At 39.6% G+C, this 20,900-nt stretch overlaps 1 long non-coding RNA gene across 1 annotated transcript in view; it reads right to left on the bottom strand.

The window, feature by feature from the left end:
* Positions 1–20,600, bottom strand: part of LOC106937122 (uncharacterized) — an 87,782-nt gene extending 67,182 nt beyond the window's left edge. The window contains exon 1 of the long non-coding RNA XR_001422319.1: positions 20,344–20,600. This is a non-coding gene — a long non-coding RNA (uncharacterized LOC106937122). The remainder of the gene's footprint in view (positions 1–20,343) is intronic.
* Positions 20,601–20,900: the final 300 nt, after the last annotated feature.

Below are 20,900 nucleotides of genomic sequence, written 5' to 3'. Positions count from 1 at the left end.
TAAATCAAATATATTTGTCAAACTTCATCCTTTGAGCCAACTCAAAGCAAAACATGTTTGCGTCCAAAATGCTGAAAAATGTCAAAAAGCACAAAGGTACAATATTGTGAAATGGCCAAATGACCAGCAGACTCACTCAATCAATGCGAGTTTTAATCTCATTTTCAGTATTTAGAAACTAAGACAGAAAGTAAAGTTGCCTCTAATAAACACTGCAAACCTCACAAAGAGAGAGAGCTTTTAATAGTCCCCATTTTCTTTTTGTATTTACTTATGCCAAGACAAAATACCAGGGTGTTAAATTCAGGGGGAAAGCATTTGAGCATCTGGATAAATAACAGTTAATGAGTTTCCCTTTAACTGCGTTTCCAATATCTATCCAAAGGTTAATAGTGAAGCCAAGTTTTGATGAAGAAATCAAAATGCTTGTCTATAAATCTCAGTCAACTCTCAAACTGCAGTTTGTTTTATTTGTTGAAAATCAAGCACTGTTGTGAAGTCAGAAAATGAAAATGTTTTCCTCTTTTTTTTTTTTAAAGAGTTCAACTTTGGGCTTTACAAAAAACATGAGAAAATGTATCCCAAGGCAAAGCAGGAGGGAGGATGAATGAGGAGGAAAATTAAAGGACACCCTGCGGAGTGAACAACTCTCCGAAAGCGTCAAGGCTTCAGCTCCTGCATCCATCGCTCCGTCTCCCCCAGAGCCGCAAACAAACGACAGCAGCGCTGATGAGACCTTCACAGGCCTAAAGTCTCATCCATTATGCTGCTGTCAGACTGGGAGTTTAACTCTGCACCTCTTACCATAATAGGCTTCCTGATGATCAGTGGAGTCTAAAGATCAGCTTCAAAATTCAGCTCGACTGAACTCCAAAAGCCTTCATGAGATCCGACTGTTTGAATTAAAGGATTCTCAAATAGTTTGTTCACAGGAGTCGACTCCCGGTGTGTTCCAGAAACGAGGTGCAAAATCATTTCCAAGAGCAGCTTCACTCCACCGCTTCACTGAATATCAACAAAAACTTACAGCCAGGAGAGCAATTTGTCTTCATTTGATGCAAAACAGATTGCCGTGATGAAACAAATGAGTCAGGCTCGGTTTGCTCTTCTAAGAATCTCAATGCACATTAAGGGAATGGTCACAGTTCTCACACACCAGCTCAAATTCAAGTTTAGACTGGCAAATCTCGTCTTCATTGACAAAATTCAAGAAAGACGAATTTACAGAGAGCTTTAAAACAAATAAAACTCAAAAGTTTGAGCTAAATGCTGACTGAGACTCAGGCTTCAGTAAGACTGAATCATTAGTTCACCTTATTGCATGATGACTAACCAAAGCCCAGGCAGGAAACTAAAAAACTGAAGAACATTTCCGCTCGGAAATTACTTCTCCTCATGTAGGCTGTAAATTAGGTTTACTTCCGCCTTCTGCGCATTTAATATCCGTGGCTAGATGAGTCATGCTAATGCAATTTTTGCTCCTGTGTAAAACGTTGACATTTACATAAATCGTCTTAAACGATTCATAAAACCTGGCTATGTTTCTTTTGAGTTATAAAAAGTTAACAGAAACTCATACACAAACGTATAGAAGCATGATTGGATTAGTAAACTAAGCCCTGAGAGGACGACTGCCAGGCTGATTAGTCTTTAGATGATTGGATGATTTTTTTAGACAGAGCTACTGAAAACTGCTTCTCGAATGATTAAATTATTTCCTCAGAGTTATACCAATGAGTAGCTTAAATACGAGTTGAAATTGGGCTTTACGAAGCCAGCAAAGCTGGAGGAGAAACGGTAAGATCTCATTCATGCTCATTATAAGCATGGGTTGCATGCAAGTAAACAAATTTGACAATACTCATTCACTTGGCATTTAAACCTGCCTTAACTGATCAGGTGACTTTTACCCACTTTAAACACAAAACTGTGGCACCTTAATAAAAACAAGAGGTCTGCTGATGTTTCTGCAACATCACGGATCCAGTCACTGACTTCAGCTACACCATTATTCAGACGTCAACTCAGATAAAATTAATCCGAGACGCATTTTCGTTTAAGCCATTTCGACTACAAAACTAGTTTTTGCATTTTTAAATATGCAAATAGATGGAAATAATCAGGTACAAGACATCATTTTAACCCCTTAGTAAAACATTTGACAGCTTGTTGCACACTTGCATTCATTTACACACACCTCCTGCAAAATGAAGGGACATGGCTTTCCACATGCAGGGAGAATCTTTAACTTTAGAATAAGTTGTTTTATAATATGAACATTGCAGCAGCTGGTCAAAAATTGGCTGCAGAAATGTCTAAAAAAACGAGAAAGTTGAGACAAATGACTCAATATCACAGCGAGTTGCAGGACATGGTGCATTCAGATGGTCAAATAAACAAGTGTAGATACTTTGGCAAGTCATTCACAGAAAAAAAAAACATCAATAAGTCTGAGAGTTCACACTTCTGACCAAACATGATTGAAAAATGTTAGTGACAAACAAGAACCAAAGGGCAGCTTGCATTGGCAGAGTCAGACACGCATCAAAGACCCATTTAATTTACCAAACAACCCACAGCGATGGCGCCTGGTGCAACACCCAGTGGCTCTTTTCCAAACCTGCCCTCCTCTGTAGTGTTGGTACTTCTGATGGGTCCAAAATAATGTCTCCTTACTCTGTCCTGCACTGCTATGCATCTAATGTGTGCTTGGCAAAATGCTCCCAATATGCATTTCACTTTGAAAGAACACATTTTTTCCAAAGCCCAGATTTCGGAGGCCTTATTACGTTGTCGTTTCAAATTTCTATATGGAGACTTGAAAGGAAAATTGGTGCTGGAAATGAGTGACAGCATATTTATCACAGAGTGAAATCATGCTGGGTTTGACCTTGGTAGCATCTCTCCTGGGAGCAGGTGATCTTCCTTGGTTAGAAAGCAGAACTGTTATTGTCAGCACACCTCATTCCCTGAATCATTTCCTCGTCTCTGCATCTCTAAGCTCAAACTTTCTGAGTTAGCCAGACAACAAAAGGAAAAAGAAACTGTTCTGCAGCAGCTTTCCCAGTTTCATCACAAAAGCTGTAATCCAAGTTGGACGAAAAAAAATGAAAGGGATTGTCTTATGCAAAAGCATCACAATTAACCGTTTTCTTCATCTTTAAATCTCAGTTAAAAATTGCTCAGGGATTCACACCAGTAGACAACAGAAGAAGATTCAGTCAGTATGAAACATGTTGCTGCACTCAAACTTCAGGCACAAAAAACTGAAACTGCATGAGAAGAGCAGCAATGCACAGAGGCAAAATGACAAGCACACACAGCCAAATCCAAGAAAACGGATTTTAAAAGTGTTTCTTAAAGTCAACAAGAGCAAGATTGAAAACTGGTAGAAACTGTCAGATGTGCAAATTATCAGGGTGAAGCATAAAGATCGAAAATCTTCAGATTAAAGTTTTTGTTTATAATTTCAGTCCACATTGCAAGCACTGTCCCAATAAAATCATGTGCATCAATTGAATATTAAAGGAAAAGTTATTTGTAAATTTCAGCCACCAGTCACTGACGTCGTAAACAAGTGAGCCCAAAATATCCCCAGCAAAATTTGACTTAACATTTTTTATTTACCAAAAAACAAAAGAAAATCTTTCTTGGCATTGCAGGAATCAAACTCTTATAAATGCTGATCAGCGTTTTTGTTTTCTAAATTAATCTTTCCCAATCAGTGCCAGGCCTCCTTTCATCCCCCCCAATCTTTAGCTCCTCCTTCCAGATTTTCTTTTAGATTCATGTCTAAACTTTGATTAGGCCACTCAGAAATGTTATTTTGTCCACAACCTGACTTAATGTTCGTCTCCAGCAGCTTCTGCTCAGATCTGCACCTACCTAAATAATTAAATTCGACTCATAATGCATTTCTGTCTGCAGAAAACAGACTAAATGTCAGGAAACATCTTCTTTTCTATTGATTCTTTCTCTACAGGCAGCAGGCAGTTTGCGTCTGCTGTGAACCAGCTGTTGGTAGACTGCAACACACACTCACACATAAATCCACCCACACACACACACAACCACAAAACACCTGCCGTGAGAGCAATGTGTTGTGTTGCTGATCAATAAAGATGCAAGAGGGGCTTTACAGAGACACAGAGGTCACCTGTGCATGTGCAAGTTTAGGAGTGTGTGTGTGTGTGTGTAACACATGAGAATGTTGAAAGACGTCAGTACCAACTCTGAGAGGTAGGGGGCTTGTCAACACTTAACACAGATTACGTACAGACAGAAGTTTAATCTGAGGGGGAAACGCCACATTTCCATCTTGATCATTATATTCCGTTTTATTTTCCATTTCCACTTCACTGTTTTCTACTAGAATTGATTAAAATTGCAATGGCAGGAGATTTAAATCATTTCACAGAACAAACAAATAAAATCTCAGTACAATATCTATGGATCTCATTTCAAACATGAATTCATAGCAGAAATTATACATTTATAAACTTACATATTGTGCATCTTCCAATTCATATTTGATAAGATTTAGAAATGAATCTCAACAGATAAACAACAAACTGCTGTATTAATGAGGAATACACAAGAGTGCCAACTATGCTTCATCATATGGTGTGTGTAAATGAATCCTCTGTGTAAACTCTGCAGTTAGAAACATTTGGTGAACAGTTGCTCTCTCTCTCTCTCTCATACTGCACCTGAATGAACCCTAAAAGCCACTGCTGTAAAAAGCAATGCATTTATAATGACATTCCCAGGCAGGTCAGCCAAAACTAAAAAGAGTTAGCTAACAGATACAGAGATCTGCAACACAAGATGCAGAACCTATGAGAAAAGGGCTGAAGCTGTCCGTGTAACCGTTACAATGACTGGCCAATACTCTTTGCTAGTTTTATCTATAATCAACATTCTGTACTTTTCCAGGAAAAAAAAAAACAAAACAAAAAAGGTAAAAAGACAATTTCATCAGGCTGAAGCAAAACAGTAAAAATGGAAATAAAGGAAAGTGCAGATTTAAGCAATCTGCCCTAAATAGTTTGGAGGTTTGCAGAACAGATGACAGGCGGAAAAACAAAAACAGCAGCAGGCAAAGCAATAAAGTGTGCTGCGTATCAGATATGTTTTTGAAAAGACCGGGATTACCTTGCACTGAAGGAGAGGCGAGCACAAAGCTTCAAGATCTGCTACGATTTTAAATGCAATTTCATGGGGTGCTTCAGTCATCATGCTAAAAAGTATCATTTTCATCACCATGGCAGAAGAAATGTTGGGTGTAATAAGCCAAAGCTGGTATGAGATCGTCATGATGGGTCATTCTTAATAAGCACAACTTTACAGTTTCAGGTTTGTTAAATAATTTCAACAAATTGTTGATCTTAACAACAGTTATGTTTTTAAAGGTGATGTGAGGGTCACCATGAATGCCCTTTTGTTTTATGAAGTAAGTGTAATAGCCTTATTTCTGTCAGCTGACCAGCAGTGCGCAGGAACAGCTGTGGGAGAGGCAACTAAAATTAGAACCAAGATACAAAACCAACTTTTCCTACTCTATTTAGTGTCCTCAGGTGAGCTGTGTATGACTTATTTAATACCAATAAAGTATATATAACAGAGAAATTTGACTTGAACTTTCAACCTATAATATTCTTCACCATCTAAAACAAGCCAACACAAAATTAAACAAGTAATTTCTCAATTTAAAACGGCAAGGAAGTAAAGGAAGGACACAGAGAGTAAAATCTGCGGTAGAAAAATGTGTTTTATGGATAATTAGCTGTAACAGACGTACTATACTGCTGTGTGTCTGGGCCAACTAACAGAATGACATTTTTAGATGTATATTAGTTAAAGCCCAACAAGTAAAACAGACTGATTAAGAACTGTAGAGTCTGAAAAAAACAGCATGGCTCATTAACATGAGATATTCTGGTGAGATTTGTTTGGAGAAATGAAAGTGTTGGACATCAGAGCTGGAGAACAAATTACAACGTCTGAGAGGAAGTCTGCCAGGATTCAATTATTTTTCTTTATTTTTTAACACAAGTGGGCTCTTACGAGGTGAATTACATGCAGAATGGGCTCATCACAAAGAATATTTAAATCCCTCTATGCGGTGCCAACTCAAGTCTCCTGCAGTTCTTCTGATATATTTTCCCTTAATGCATAAACTTCCATAAAAATTCAACCTGGAGACTTTGATGAACTTATGCATCCTCATTGCCTTGCAAGTCTTATTTTCAAGCCGTCTATCAGTTTTTTAATGTTGAGCAGCTTTGAAAGTTGTACAAAATAATTATATTTATTCATTAAACTCTCATGTAAGCTTTCCCATCTGTTAAATCTCCCTGCAAGTCATCTTAAAGGGCAGCCCTAATGAGAAAATGCTCTTTTTTAATGAGTGGGACCCCAATAAAGTGTCAAATATTAGATAACAGAAAATCTATAAACAGTAGATATTAATTTTAGGGTATGCGGCTTGAATGCGTACTGTATCTAAAAAAGATATATTTGCACAAGGCGGCAATTTCCATTTCTGATAAAGAAGTTTTCATATATTAATCAGGGAGCAGCTAATGAAGTTGGATCTAGACTAGTTTGAGCAGCTCTTTTCAGTATTTTCATTATTCTTTTTCTGAAAATAAGCCTTAAATTTTATGTTCAACATTCTAACCAACAGGAAAATCCCCTCCAGGTTTGTTTGCAGCCAGTTTTCATTATATTGCATCACCAATATGAAGCATTTTATCTAGAAAGTGTTGAAACAAAAAAGCAAGAAGAAGATCACAGACAGGACAGAGAGAGGATCAAGCAAACGCTGCTCAGCCCAACCAGGTACATTTGATGCATGACACTGCAGTGCCTGGAGAAGCAGAGGAAACCGAATCCATGCAAGCACACACAACCGCCGATTCCCTCATTTTGATTTACTAGGCAATGCAACACCCTTCCACACTGTAAAAAATGTGTATATCAGGACACTGACGTGCGAGGAGAGTGATGCAACGCACAGTGGCTTCTGACACCATCAGAGCAACTCCTGAGCTAATGAGGCTTAGAAGAAAGAGAGGAGAGGGCAGAGAAGGAAAAACTGCATTTACTCTGAAAGTTTTTTTTACTTGTGTGAAATCACAGAATTTAGAGGGCAAAAGCAGACCGCGAAATACGTCACAGTTTCTGTTCACTTTCACTGTGTCAATCAAATGATCCCAGGTGTTGAAATGAAACTGGAAGTCAAGTTCAGGTTTAGTGAGATAAAAGGACAAAGTTGTTACTTTAACAAAAATGAATAGTTTTGATAATGTCAAGAAAAGGAAATCATCTTGTAGAGTCTGCCATTTTGGTCCAACCTGATTTGACCCTCTCTGTAACTAATGGATCATTTTTAATGGAGAAGAGACTCTATGGTGGTTTAAATGGGTTATTTTTCTTTGTATATGATGCACTAACTATTGATTTCCACTCAGATTTGACAAAACGCTGCAGATTTGTGCTGATTTTTTGTGAACATAAGCAAAATACCTTAGAAATAATTTAACTGTCCTAACAGCAAAGTGCTTAAATTAAACTTATTTTCTCCAAAGCAGCCAAAGCTGAGGAGCTTTTCTCTCTTCAAAGAAGTAAGCCTCCATTTATGATGGAGAGGTTTCTCTACCACTGCAATATAAGGAATTACAGCACAGACTTAACCTATTACAGAATTAGTGCAACAGTCCAACCACTTCTAAATCCAACACAAGTCACATCAGACAGTATTTTTTAAAAACGTTGTCTGTAAATTATAAATCTATACCGAAGCTTCAAGTCTTTATATGACAACAGTAACTATATTGAGAACAGAGTTAACATTAACCCTTTTGTCAGAAATGAGGCCTTTACGAGGTTTCGCAGTTAAAGTTTACTGATAATTCAGCACAGAAACAAATATTAGAGCCGATATTTTAAACTCTTAATTGGTGTAGAATATTACTAGCAGCATTCAGTGCTTACCTTCCCTGCAGATGCTTACTTTACTACGTTTAGCTTCCCAATATCCGCTTCTGTCCAACTCCCAGTTTAAAAGGTAGCAGCCAACATGCCACAAGAGGAAAATATATTTGCCTTTTTAGAAGCTTCCTACATCTCTGCGCTTTTTTTAACCTTATTTTTTTTAATAATTTGAAAATAGCGAACCAAGTTTTCCTTCTGCAGTAAAAACTTTCACACAGGGAAGAGTAGCTGTTAGCATGACCTGGTAGCAAAGACAGTGGGTGAAGTTACTGGTTAGGAAAGAATTGAACTTCTAAAGTGTTTCCACCCCTGAAGGTCTGGTAAACTCTAAGATTGAGGACCAAAATTGCAACATTTGCTACATTTTCAGCTGGTGCAGTTCACTTTGGTGCAGTTCCCCTCCTCTCCTGTGGTGGCGCTGTGGTTTAATGTCGGCTTCAAACAACAGAGTTCACATTAACCAACCAGAATACAGCGTTTTTGGTCCATATCATAGTTGAATTTCACATTCACACCTCCTAAAACAAACTGTAAACTGAGTTTAATTAAAGTGGAGTAAACATGGCTGGTGTGAATGCAGCCTTAGTTCCTGACCAGCTGATGAAGTGAAATTCAAACACCAGTTTTTGTGCATCTCTACTTTTAATCACAGCGTTAAAGGCAGGAATGAATGCAAAAAAAAAAAAAATCCCGCTATACTCTCCAAAAAGAGTTAAATATTTTAAACGGTAAGCTTACAAATAATGACATCACTTAAAATAATTGGACAAGTAAATCTGGATTTTTTCCATTTTTAAAGCCCAAACCCTTGCTGCATGTTTGTGAACTAAAGCCACCATCTCAACTGCAGCAGGGCTTTACCGTGATTTGGTGGTTAGCGCTGTTGCCTCAGAGCAAGAAGTTTCCATGTTCAAATTATGGCCTTTGTTTGTGGAGATGGCTTTGTCCTCCAGAGTGTTTGTGTGGGTTTTTTTCCAGGATTCTTTGGTTTCAGGCCAAAATCCAAAAACCTGCACGTTTCTTCAGCTGGATAATCTAAATATTCCAGAGGAGGGAGTGTGTGCAAGACTGAGTCTCATGTTCCCCAGTGGCCGTCCTTTCATGCATCAATGGAGATAAGCACCAGCCCTCTGCTACTCAGAATGGGACGAACTGGGTGTAATGTAAAAAAAAAAAAATCTATTCAAATTGGACAATTCCTTGAATGCATGATATTATAAATTAGAGGAAGAGAAAAATCTAGACCAGCCATCCTCAACCCTGATGCTCAGTGTCCACTGTGCTGCATCATTTACATGGTTCCTTGACGTCGTCCAGCTGATTTAAATGAAATGATCGTCGTCTGCTATGGCTTTGTCACACCCAGAAACAGACAACCATGACTGACCAACGTACTCTAGTCCACACAGCATCACTGAAATTATGGCTAATCAACATCACAACATAGGCGATATCCATATTGGTCGATATCAGAAATTATTGATTCATTTCTGTTAAACTGAAATACGACCAAACTAGTGACGCAACCTTTCCTGTTTTATCCAAAGTTTTCACTCAGCGCCGTTGATTTTGTTCTTTTGAAGCATTTGACACACGGTGGCAAAACCTTAAACTTCTGTTGCGCAACGTACTCAAGTTGTTGCTAGGTAACCAAAAGCAGTGAGTTGCTAGGTAACCAAAGGGTGAGCGAGCTGATGCCACCAACCTAGCTTAGCTGGCCGTGAGAAGTCGAGAGCCTCTGCCTACATCCCCCAGAATGCTGTGCGGTTCTGGATCAGAGTTCAGAGAAATTATCGATTACATCAGATGCATTATCGTTTCATATTGATCACATTTATCGCCATATATATATATATATTGTTATTGATTTATTGTTCAGCCCTACTAAAAATAAAATAAAAATACTCCCAGCTGCCGACTTTCTGTGGGCAAAGTGCTAAATAAAAATAAAAAAACATGAGCATGCTCACACTGGAATCTTGGCGTTTGAAGAAACAGAGGACCGTCAACCATGTTTTGTTTTGGTTTTTTAAGTAAGCTATAGCCAAAGGGAGAAAAACACATCTGACTGACTAAGGTAGACCAAATAACTCCTCTGGCAGCAATGAGTCTGATTATAGAGGAGCAAAGCTGAGAAAAAGGGTCAAATCTCAAGACACCCAATGTTTTCCTGCAAAGAGAAAGCAAAAGAAGTGACTAAAGCCTACATACTTTTAGACTGCTAGAAATCAATTTAGAGATAAACAACTAAGGAGGACACAAAAAGAGGATGGGATTGGAAACAAAGAAAGAGGCATGGTGAGATTAACGTGGAAACTTTAATTGGAGAGAAGGTCACAAGTCTCCAGAGCCAACACACACTAATGAGCTGTTAGCTGATTAACAAACTGTGAGGGAGACACAGAGTCACATGAGGACTGAGGAGGTCCTAAAGTCACTAAAACGAGAATAAAACAATGTTTCTGAAATCAGCAGAAATCCACAAACCTCAGAGCTGGAGCTTCATAACTCCCCTGATATTCCAGGTTTAAACATATAGAATAACTATTCATTGGAGGCTAGAGCAGAGCAAAGCCTATTTAAACATTAACATATTTAAAAGATCAAATGAAGAAACTGCTAATTAACAAAGAGTTACATACAGTTACAGCCTACCCATCTGCTACTCTTCCTCAACTAGACCCTCAAGACCCAACGCTTCACTGAAAGGCTTCACTTACATCAGACCTGATGTTCTGCATATATTCGGTGTTTTCAAAGAAAAAAAGAGACTGTACAAACCAGTTTCTATGTAATCAGGGCATAAAATGTGCTGCCATTTTTACAGTCATCACACAAAGACAATAAATTCATTAAATTAGATTAACCAGACAAAGTAGTTTAAAATGGCCTTTCCATTTTTCTACGTTGAGGCGTTTTGGGACCCAAACAGCAGAAGCAATCTCTTTTGAGCATCATCAATAAGCCTGGTAATGAGAAAACGTTTGGAGCGACACCTGTAGATCACTGATGAGGCTTCAAAACCTCTTCAATACTCTTCAGTCTAGGCAAAGCGACCCATAATGCACTCTGCTTTAACGCAGCCTCTGAAGCAGGCTTTATGTTCACAAATCCCACTTCACCAACTTAATCATTCCAGGAAGCTCTTGAATGTTTCTGAAATCTGGGATGCATTTGGTCAGAGTGCTGCTGGATCAGCGGCTCATCAGGGTCCTTTTCCCAAAACTGGAAAACGGGAACGCTGTTGCGATCGGATCGCCTGTATTCCAGGTCTCACACAGACTGTCACATTCACCAACTGTTGTGCTCATAGACTGTCTACAATTATTAGCTGCTAATGTATTTTAATCACTGCAGTAATACATTCACAAGCAGAGGTTGTAATGTATTCTGCATGCAATTAACATTGAATCGTAAAAGGTAAGAAGTGCTAATTAAATGTTCATTACAAGGACAATTAATTTAGTGCATGCAGGAAATGCATTGGATTCCAAGATTCAGGTTAAACTCAAGGTCTGTGGGCCAAATCCAGCCCGCCGTAGCTTTTTCTGTGGCCGTCTGGAATGTAAGTGTGCTTAATTTTTTATTTTTTTTTAATCAAATTAATGCAGTTTTTATGTTTTTACTGTCAAACAAATTATATCAATCAGTCCCTCCAGTTTCTTCAGAATCATCATTGAAATTCACACAGAAATCAACAAATCCCTGCACTTTTTTGCACTAATGCATAAGTGGGAGTTTGTTGCAGATTTTTCTCAAAACCTCTCACTTGTACTAAACAGCTGCCTCAGCTTTAATCGACGTCAGATTAAAGTCCAAGATCTATGCATCGAGTAACAAACAGCATCACAAAATCCTGGAGGGACTGAAAAGATGCTCAATGATTTTTAATTTTAAGAATTGGTTGATGCTTTACCAGTTTGTGATCAGGTTTTATCAATACCCTTTAAGAGCCTTCATGACCTGGATTTGGCCAAAACAGAAATGAGTTCAACACCTCTGCCTTAAACCAGCCATGGTGGAATAACAGCTTACACACTTCCAGCCTTACAGAAACAGAGATGGTCCACAAAGCCACTGAAAGCTTCTACTATGAAGGGATTTGTTCCTTTCTTGGTAGTTTCACACATTTTCTCCCAATTTTGGAAATGCACTAGCTGCTTATGATGAGCAATAAAACATTAAATCTTCTTTAGATAACAGGAACATTTGTTCTAGTTAACACCCAGGGGGGAGATGGCAATTATTTTAAAAGGAAATCTAAATTGTTTAACAGGAAAATTACATTCATTCAATATTTTATCTGTTTTTCTCCATGTAGAAACACAGCTATTAAAGAGAAACCTGACAAACCATTTTGGCTGCACAAATCTATGAAAAGACTCTAATCAGTTTGTCAATACCACTCAGTAAAGCACACATTTGTTATTTTTTAAAAAGCTGGTTTATAAAGTTAAATTGGAAAATAGCATGACTGTGGAAAAGCATAAAGCAGAAATGTAGCTTATACAGCATGTAATGTATATAAAACCAGAAGTACATGATCTTTTTGTTTGATCTAAAGCAGGAGTGTCAAAGTCACTTTCATTTTGGGCCATATCAGAAATCTGAATGTTCTTAAAGGGCCAGCTGTGTCAGAATGTACTGATGAAACCAATAAATATTAATAAAGTAATAATAAGTAGCTGTTAGCTACAGCATTCAGTAAGCGCATCTTAAAATAAATCTGAACATCTTTTCACGCTGATCCTCCAGGGTTTTATGATTTTTTTTCAGTCAAAGTCAGATTTTGCTGTGTTAAATTAGAAATATTTGTAAAGAATATCTACGATATTTGCACCAACATTTAATATTAAATGTGCTTCACATTAGTTGCCGCTTTTGATCTAATTTAAGAACAATTTGCAGTAAAAATCAGGGTAAATGTGGGGATTTGTTGATTTTGTGTGAATTTCAGAGATTGGTAAAAAAAAAAAAACTGGAGGGATTTATTCATGTAATTTGGAGTCTAGAGGGCCACATGCATACACACCAGCGGGCCAGATTTGGCCCCCGGGCCTCGAGTTTGACACACTTGATCTAAAGCATAAATGGTTAAGATTTAATGTCAGATGAAAAAAAATTACTTCCGTTGGTCAGAATATTTTTTATTATCTTTCACAGAGATTCACAGGTTAGTATTTTATAAAATTGACTTTTAAACTGCATGAGGAGGGAGATGTATCTTTTTATACAATGGTTTAACTCTTGTTCTGTATGCACAGAATGTCAGAACTTAACCCCTTTCTTCTCTCTTTCTTACCTTTTCAGTGGTGTTTTAGATGCACAAAAAGTTTGTAGTTTTTTTTTCCTCCAAGGGAAAAATATCCAAATACAAATTCAGAGCGACCAAAGCAGTTTACCATGTAAAAGACAAAGACAGCAGCACCAGGGGCCTTTGTAATGGGAGCACTTTATCCGTCAGCGGCAGCATCACAAGCGATTACGGTCCTATATTACGGTGAAGAGGCCTGACAGTAAAGCCCGGGCCTCGGGACTGGAGTCGTATTTTCAGGCCGATTACAGCAGCGATTTGGCCTTCACGCCTCATTCTCTGAACCATCCGAGGCCACGATGCCTGTCTGCCTCCTGCGGCTTCATGGATCAACAATCCACCTTTGAGGCCGTCTTTAATGCACCTGTTACTCATCCGGATCTGCTCACCAGCCGCGGTGGGCAGTTTTATGGAGCAATCCACAGAACGCGTCACATTCAGGCCCAGCGTCCTGCAGCCGGACCGACACCTTGTTGTTATCTTGGTAAAGGTGTAAAACTACAAACACGACGGTTTAAAACCTGCCTGCAGATGTAAACCAAACCTTTTACATTTCTATGCAACAAATATCAAGATAATAATCTCAAGATTTGGCTCTCAACTTCCAAATTATAGATAAAAAAAAAAAAAATCTTATTCCTACTCTGTGGAAAAATCACATTAGGTCATTTCAAAGGCAGATTTCTAGCCAACTGGTGGACCGTTTCAGCCTGGTTGGTACAAGGCACATCTTTTGCAGCTGCATTTTCCAAAGAAAGTAAACGTTAAGGCAGTTAAGGCTCAGCACTTTACTTCTCAGCTTTTGAGGCTGGAGCCTCTTCAGCAGTCCTGGCTTCGACGACACAGTCGAGTGCAACACTTCAAACCTCTCTGCCATCATGACGGCACATTATGCCAATGAAGGCTACTAATGATATTTTTGCCTCTTTTGAAAGCAGCTTCTGATAAACAACTGAAGAAAATTACAAGATGAGCAAATATCTGGAACTTGTCTGACTGGATGGGCGACATGGGAAAATAAAAGAAATTGTAATCTTTTTAAAGCTAAATCACTTTTGAATCTTATTTTCTCAACATTGTCCTTAAAGCAAAACCAAACAGAGCCTTCAGATCACACAACATTTCTGATCGGATTTAAATCCATCCGTGCATTTTAGCTACTTCTGACAAGAACTAATGACATTTAATAAATGCGTTGACATATTTAAAGTACATTCGGACTCCGTCTCAGACCGTTTTACACAACTCAAGCATTCATTTTCATGGCAAAGATAAATATTGTCAGAAGCAATCTGTTGACAGTGATAAACTCTCGGTACATGAAAGCTCGTTTATGAAGATAAAAGGGAAGGAGGAAAATTAGACTGATGCATCTGTGCAAGGAAATAAAACGGGATGCGCCTTGCAGAGCTTTCTACAATCCTCCTGCTTTGGCAGACAGTTAGCATTTTCTCTTCCAGCAGAATTTAACCCAGAACAAAGTCTGCAAGCAACCTTGAATTGTCACAACAAACCACCTATTGTACTGTTGTCTAAGGATGCACATGAGGAAAACACACCAATAGATTACATTTAAGGCCATTTCTTTCCAAACATTTTTCTTGGGTAGACATTTACAGCCCCTCCAATTGACCAAATACGGAGTTACAATACTGATATTTTGGATAAAAACATTTTTAAAAGTTCAAAATCAACATTTTGATAAAGGCAAAGGTTCATTTAACACAATGCACAGCAGTAAATAAAAATAATCAAAGATGCTCTCTGTCAAAACCTGCAAAATTAAAGCAAACAGTAATGCTAATCTTTAAATAATGCAACATGCAGCTACTACAGTCATTTTAAATCATTTTTTTAGAACACATGTCAGGATGACAACCTTCTTTAACCTGGTTTTAATTGTGCACACCCTAAGCCGGCGTTGGGATGAATTCAAAACAAAATCTAAAGCGTGCATGATAGATATCACTCATATGTGAAAATGGATGAACCCCAGATTTCTGTTCAACTCTGATTCTTTTGCTCATGCGTCAAAGTTTCTTCTTCGGAGACGATAAAAGCCAAGGAAATTAACATTCGGAAAGAGATGCACCCTTGACAATAGGTTATTATTTGTGCCTGATTATGTATCCTGTAGTCAGCCTCTGCTACATCAAAACACACACAAACACACACACACAAACACAGGATTAGAACAAAAGGCGAGTCCCGCGGCACAGATTTGCGCAGAGAACATAATAGCTGATGACATGCGGCAGTTTGGAGGCTTTCAAAGCGACGCGGCTAATCTTCCTGCACTGGAATAACATTATTTTCTCCGCTTCCTCCTCCTCTTCGCCGCCCGCCCACCGGGGACTCGCAGGTTATTGTGTCCAAACGCACCCCAAGGTTAACCCACACAATGAACGGGCAGCGGCGAGCCACGCAGCCGGCTGATCGGGCTGCCCTGCTGATGGATTGTGATGAGGCAGGTGATCGTTTAGAATGGGGTTCAAACACAACAAAGAGACGTTTCAGATTGTAGCACCTTCACGCTGAACAATAAAGCAGAGAGGCTAGACTGCAAGGGAGATGAAAAAAAAGGGGGGGGAACAGAAGGAGACTGGAAAAAGTGTTTTTGGTGTCAATCCAGGTTTATATTGTGTGTTTGACAAAGAAACGTCTGTTCTTTGACCTCAAAGTGAGGACAGCCTAGAAAAACAATGACGATCGAGAACAATGGAGAGAAACCCCATAGCAAAACAACCAAATCTCAAATTTTAGTAGAAAGTACTTTGTCTCTTACTAAATACTTCAATCTGACATTTTCCTAAAACAAAACCGCCTTGTTAGATTCAATACAAGGCTAAAAACAAATAAAATCCAGAAATGGACTTGTTTTTCATCTGAGCAACCAAATTCAGTAAAAAGAGGAAATGAGATTCCAAAATCCATAGTCATAAATTATGGAGCGCATTGATTGTTTTTCACGTGCTCTGGCCATAAAAACGCTTCCAATGCTAAAACAAACACCAAGTAAAAAAAAAATTAAAAATTATTGGAACAATTAGTGCCCAATTTTCAACAGGTCCAAATTATTGAAGTGTTCAGTCCAACATAGAAGAACAAGCTGTAGTTACTGTAATGATCTACTCCGGTTCTGATCAATAAATCATCAGGCAATAACCTAACATTAATAATGTAAATTAGACTATGTAGTTACAAAAGATGTGCTGCACAAAGGAACAGAAACTTAAGAATATTCATCTAAAAACAAAACAGTCCTTCAAAGTTGATGTTTTATTCTATGTAGCCATCTGTCTAGGTTTTAAAACATGCTAAATCACATATGTTGTGATTTCCAGGCACATCAAGTGAATGTGCTACCTGCAGTTATGAAAATGTACCAAAAACAACTTAGAAGAAATGACACTTTGCATTATACCCGTATCTGATACCTGGATATTGGTCGTTTACAACCTTTCTAAGTTCACCAGGTGTTTGTTAATTGCTGCTGCCACTAGTCTGGTGGAGCAGTGTGAAAGAGGGGAGGCTCTGTGGACTGGATGCTGGGTCCCAACCCAACTCCAATGGGACTGAAGCTCCAATGAGGAGATTTAGGGAAATGGTATGAACAACCGAATGGCTGCCTGCCACTGGAGGATCCAGGTTTTCTCAAACATGCATGAATAAATCAGAGAAATAATCTGGGTACGTGCTTTATCAGGGAACCACATTATAAAATGACAGAGCTCAGGAAAGTCAACTTTGCATAACATCCCCCCTCTAAATCTTTTAATAGTACAGTTCCTAAGAAAAAATAAAACTCATTCAAAGCTTTACAAAAACATGAGACTGAAAAAAGCTATGTTCTGAAACGAGGAAGGATAGAAGTAACAATCCTCAACATTTTTGGAAGATTGCAAAGATTAGTGTTCATCATCAGTAATTGGATGCACATTACTTTCTGAAAACTGAAATGCTAATGAAATCACGTTTCCTCCTCTAGAGATGTTAACATCCACGCCATGTAGCACAGAGGCTTATTAGCTAACATCACAACAAACAGGCCAAAAAAAAAAACATGATTAGCTGTATTGTTGCTGATCTTTAAGATGACTAGCAGCTCCAATCCCATCACTGCCGTGTGGTGAACAAGTTCAGAGAATAAGAAGGAAGCCAAGTTGTCTCTGAGCCCATCAGATGCTGTGGCTGCAGGACCCGATGTAGTGCCATCCATTTGTTATCGTAGCTTACAGACTAGTCCCTGGGAGGCATTAGCAGTTGTTGGCCATAAATCCAGTTTTGCTTTTGTCACAGCATTTGTATTTCCCAGGAGAATGGCATAACAAGTGGTAAAATGTAACAATTTAATTATTTTTCAAAAGAGTCCATGTGATTAAAAGCACACCACTTTGGTTTAAAAATTCACATTTGGCAGGCTAAAGAGTAAAAGCAGTTGCATCTATTTTTTTTGCAACACTTTCAAACATTTGCAAAGATTACCCCTTCAAACTACAACCCAAATGAATCCATGTAAAAATGACCAAGCAGCAGGTCGTACCCATCCACTCCTGTGTCTCTTGTTTCAACCTCGCATTATTCTGCACACTCAGATATGATCAGCTCATAAACATTTATGTCCGGCTTTTAAATCAGATACCCCCGGCAGTCATTTTCCTTGTAAAATAGCGGTAAATGTGTATTTAACCTCCATTAGACCCCATCTCCTCCCACATATATTAACTTGTTTGCATTCACTGACGGATTACAGTCTGTGCCCGACATGCAGCGGTAACTCTGCATGCTGACGTCGTCCTCCGCAGCCCTGCTACAACCCTGATGCCAAAAAGCATCAACGGCCACATTACCGATTCAATATCCCGCTCAGAAGGGCGGCTAATTGTGGAACCTTCCTGAAGCGACGGTGGGCTGAAATTTTACTTCTGAACGAGAGTGGGGGAAAAAAAAAAAAGCACAAATGAAGAAGAGGATGACCTTCAGAGCAGCTGCTCTTTTACCAAAGGTAAAATAAATTAGCCTTAATATTCATCAATCTGCACGCAGTTGGCTAATGAGAGGCCGAAGGAAGCCAATTAGGGACAATTTAGGATGTTTACTCTGAAATTTTACCCTTAAACTGCCAGGCAGTGTCTCAGCAGTGACTCCCAGCTTATTAAGAGTTTTCCAAATTAAAGTTTTGCAGATTTAGTGTGGTGGTCGTGTTGTCTCTCATTTGTCTTTTAACTTCTACATTTATCTCTGACAACACAACAAGAATAGAGTCTAAAGATGTACAATTTAAGAGGAGTATTACCAGTGCCTGATAAATGTATTCAGACCTCATCATTCCCCAAACCTGATGCTCATCACTGCGCTGCATGTTATAGGTGCGTTTCCTCTCCAGATGTGTATATCTGGAGCTGGGTAACTCCCAGCAGTTCATTTAAACCAGGTGTGTAGCAGCAGGAAACACCTGAACCATGCAGGACATGCAGCGGCCCCTGAGGAGCGGGGTCAGGGACCCCTGGCTTAGAGCGATCCTAACCAACCAAAGAGCTCAGTGGGAGAAACTAAATATACCGCAGAGGAAGTTGTTTTTAGATAACAAAGCATGCAGTGTGCCATATTAGAACTTTAAATCACCAAGACTGGGAAAATGAATCTTAATTCCTCAATCTGCTGCCGAGATACTGGTTAGCAGCTTCCTAAATGTCAAGATTATATCCTCTGTTTTACTGCTTTTGCCAAAATCTTTACAACTAAAGACACAAATGAGAACTGAGAAAATAATATGGCAAAAATCAACCACTTAGGATGATATTTTGTTCCTTTGCTTCACTAGTGGGAAGCTCTTTTGGTCTCAATGTTCTAACAAAAACAAAACAGGCTTCCTAATGGGAGCTCCTGGGTCCTTGCTAAACAGATTTCATCTTTTTGACTGATGAACCAGGAGGTGCAGAAGTCATCCACCTCATTAGCAAAATGATCAAAATTCTCCACCCTCAGGCCATCAACCTGCCAACGTGTGAGAGTGAAGCTGGTGTGGCAACACCAGGAATATTCCCAAGTGAAGAAAACCGTTTAAAGGCAGCAAAACAGTTGGATGATTTACAATTGATACTATAAAAATATTAAATAAAACAATATTAAGCATGACGTGACGTCAGGGTTTTTAATCTCAGAAAAGTCAAAGTACGCATGATATTCCCGAAACCCTATCCGATCGAAACTGTTTGACTATACGGGCTATACGAAATATTGATCGGTTCAGTGATTGGTCCTTTCGGGAGACTAAAATCCCCCTGTGGATGAATCATTGATGAGCATAAACGCCGCTCGCAGCTGTGCGCCGCCAGGTACCTGGAACCAGAACAAGAGGATTTCTGGACTCAAATATCACCTCTGCTGAGCTGAGAGGGGACTCTGCGGCTGTGGGAGGACCGGGACCGAAGCAGTCCAAACCCACACACAGACAAAAACCACACCAGTGAGACCCATCACTGACAATCCACCTTGCGTCTTAGAGGAAGACAAAGACATCCACCCAAATCCCGCCGTTAGGGGTGTCTTAGCGCAACGTTTTCACGGGATTTGCCTCCCAAACACACGCACCCAGAGCCACCAGCCTCAGCGAGCCAACAGACGGACTGGGACCGAAGTTGAGCCGCGACTGAAGGTGCGCGGCTCCTGCAGATGCACGTGTGTCGGAGGTAGTTTGGTCGGTCAGCTGCGCGGCTCACGTCCAGCTCACGTCCAGCTCACGTCCAGCTGACCGGCAGGTGTCAGTCGGAGGTGTGAAACGCGCACGCGCTTCGTGAGAAAACCACGAGCACGAACAAAGGTCACAAGAAAACAACTATTTAATCTGTTTATCGCACAGATACTCACTCTATGCACTCAGCCGTGAACGCGCGCACACACGCACACACACACATACACACACACACACACACACACACATACACACACACACACACACGCAGAGTGGGGAAAAGACGCTGTTCACCGTTTATAAGGGAAAAGCTCCCTAAGAACAAGTAGAAACGCACCTTTCAGTCTGCAGACTCCGTTGAGGCTTAGTCCGTTCAGCCGGAACATTCACATTAATCCACAGCCGTTCCGCTTATTTCCAAAATCACACCGGGACCGAGCCGGTAAGAGGATCCTTTCCCAGCCGGCACCGAGAGGTTCGTGCAAATAAATCCACCACGCGGAGACGGAGCCGGGGACGAGGTGCGCCAACTCCGGGTCAAACCACACAATGAGGCGTTTCTCAGCAGCCCAGCGTCTCCTGGCCCCGAACCACGCCCTCCTCATTATCATAATAGATTGACTGGAGCCAATCAGAGAGCGGGACGGCGCGCCTCTCGTTCAATTTAAAGTCGCTGTGAATTTCTGACTGACTATCCACAATAAGAGTCGTAACTTCTTCAAGTAACTGATATATTAAATTGAAATAAAAAATTTTACTCAGTTTCGAATCTAGGCTGAATGCCAAATAATCATAAACAAATACCATAATGAAGTAAACCAACACACTAAATATGTATTAGCTTGTTCCTGCTCTGCATCCCCAGAACCAGAACCAAACATGGAGAAGCAGCAT

The sequence above is a fragment of the Poecilia latipinna genome, unplaced genomic scaffold, assembly GCF_001443285.1.
Source record: "Poecilia latipinna isolate Pla-1442-1.1 unplaced genomic scaffold, P_latipinna-1.0 Scaffold2280, whole genome shotgun sequence".
Taxonomy (NCBI): domain Eukaryota; kingdom Metazoa; phylum Chordata; class Actinopteri; order Cyprinodontiformes; family Poeciliidae; genus Poecilia; species Poecilia latipinna.
Note: the sequence above shows the minus strand (reverse complement) of the source record. Positions and strands in the feature narration are given on the sequence as shown.